Raw genomic sequence first — 2,203 nt, 5'->3', positions numbered from 1 at the left:
ACAGCTCCTCCCAGACTCAGTACTGTAAACGAAAGAATGTAACCCATCATTCCAGTTCTACAAACATCAAGCGTCAGCCACTGTGGTCACCCACCTGAGGGGACTCCCTCCCTCAATGCACCCTGAGGAGACTTCAGGATGAAGAAAAACAGGAAGCATTTGCATTGTACTGGTCCCTAGATACGATGTATATCTAAGGGAAAATTTCCATGACCCCGGATTCTTGCACACATAACTTCCCTGGTGGCTCAGTCGGTAAAAAATCCACCTGCAATGCAGGAGACAAGGGTTCAGTCCTTGGGTTAGGAAGATCCCAGGGAGAAGGAAATGGCAACCCACTCCAGTATTCTTGCCTAGAAAAATCCCATGGACAGAGGAGCTTGGTGGGCTACAGTCTATGGGGTCGCAAAAGAGTCGGACAGGACTTAGTGACTAAACAACAACATATATAGAAAAACACTAAAACCATTCACTTGAGGTGTCTGTTGTTTGGGATTAGCAGTGATCTTTTTATGTTTGACTACATGTTCATCCCCCTTCTCCCAGCAAAAAAAAAAGATTGATATAAACCCTAGCTTTTCCCTTACTTCTTTGGAACAGATCGTCGGAGCTGGCTGAGAGCCGTCTCCTAGGACAAAGTCCTGTAGGAGAGCAAAATCTGCCACCCAAAATATCTCTTTAGAATGCAGATAATTTAAAAATGAAAACAATCAAAGCCCAAAAGCCTTGGGAAAAATTGACCTTCCCTCTAACTGCTGAAGAATTTAAACAGAGGGCCTGTTTCAGGAATCACCAGGGACATCTGCAGAGAATATGGGCTTAGAGACAGAGATGAGACCCCTCTGTATCCCATTGTCTCTGCATAGGCCAGCAAACATCTATTTATCAAACATGTGCTATTCCATCTCCATGCCTCTTCAAAGCCCTTAAGCCCCTACCTCCAACATCTTCTTTTATGGGAAAAACACAGGATACTGGCCCCAGATAGCTGAGATACAAATGAAAAAAATTATTTCAGTGAGCCCAGACTCTTGTAGTTGTTGTTTAGCCGCTCACTTGTGTCCAACTCTGCGAGCCCTTTGATTGCAGCACGCCAGGCTTCCCTGTCCTTTACCATCTCCCAGAGCTTGCTCAAACTCATGTCCATTGAGTCGGTGATGCCATCCAACCATCTCGTCCTCTGTCATCCCCTTCTCCTCCTGCCTTCAACCATTCCCAGCACCAGGGTCTTTTCTAATGAGTCGGCTTTTCGCATCAGGTGGCCAAAGTATTGGAGCTTCAGCTTCAGCATTAGTCTTTCCAATGAATACTCAGGGTTGATTTCCTTTAGAATTGACTTGTTTGATTTCCTTGCAGTCCAAGGGACTCTCAAGAGTCTTCTCCAACATCACAGTTCAAAAGCATGAGTTGTTCAGCACTCAGTCTTCTTATTGTCCAACTCTCACATCCATACATGACTACCGGAAAAACCATAGCATTGACTATATGGACCTTTGTTGGCAATGTCTCTGGTTTTAATATGCTATCTCGGTTTGTCATAGCTTTTCTTCCAAGGAGCAAGTGTCTTTTATTTTCATGGCTGCAGTCACCTTCCTCAGTGATTTCGGAGCCCAAGAAAATAAAGTTATTCACTGTTTCCATTATTTCCGCATTAATTTGCCATGAAGTGATGGGACTGGATGCCATGATCTTCATCTTTTGAATGTTGAGTTTTAAGCCAGCTTTTCACTCTCCTCTTTCACCTTCATCAAGGGGCTCTTTAGTTCCTCTTCACTTTCTTCCATAAGGGTGATGTCATTTGCATATATGAAATTATTGATATTTCTCCCAGCAATCTTGATTCCAGGAATCAAGCTTGTGCTTTTTTCAGCCCAGCATTTCACATGATGTACTCTGCATATAAGTTAAATAAGCAGTGTGACTATATACAGCCTTGACATACTCCTTTCCCAATTTTGAACCAGTCTGTTGTTCCAGGTACGGTTATAACCGTTGCTTCTTGACCTGCCTACAGGTTTCTCAGGTTTCTCAGGAGGCAGGTAAGGTGGCCTGAAATTCCCTTCTCTTTAAGAATTTTCCACAGTTTGTTGTGATCCACACAGTCGAAGGCTTTAGCATAGCCAATGAAGCAGAAGTAGATTCTAACATCTTCCCATGTATAGAAAAGTGCTAAATTCATTAACTTAGGATATCTGGTTTCCTT

Source organism: Bos javanicus, chromosome 21 (genome assembly GCF_032452875.1).
Source record: "Bos javanicus breed banteng chromosome 21, ARS-OSU_banteng_1.0, whole genome shotgun sequence".
Lineage (NCBI taxonomy): Eukaryota > Metazoa > Chordata > Mammalia > Artiodactyla > Bovidae > Bos > Bos javanicus.
The sequence above is the reverse complement of the archived record's forward strand: the minus strand, read 5'-3'. Positions refer to the sequence as shown.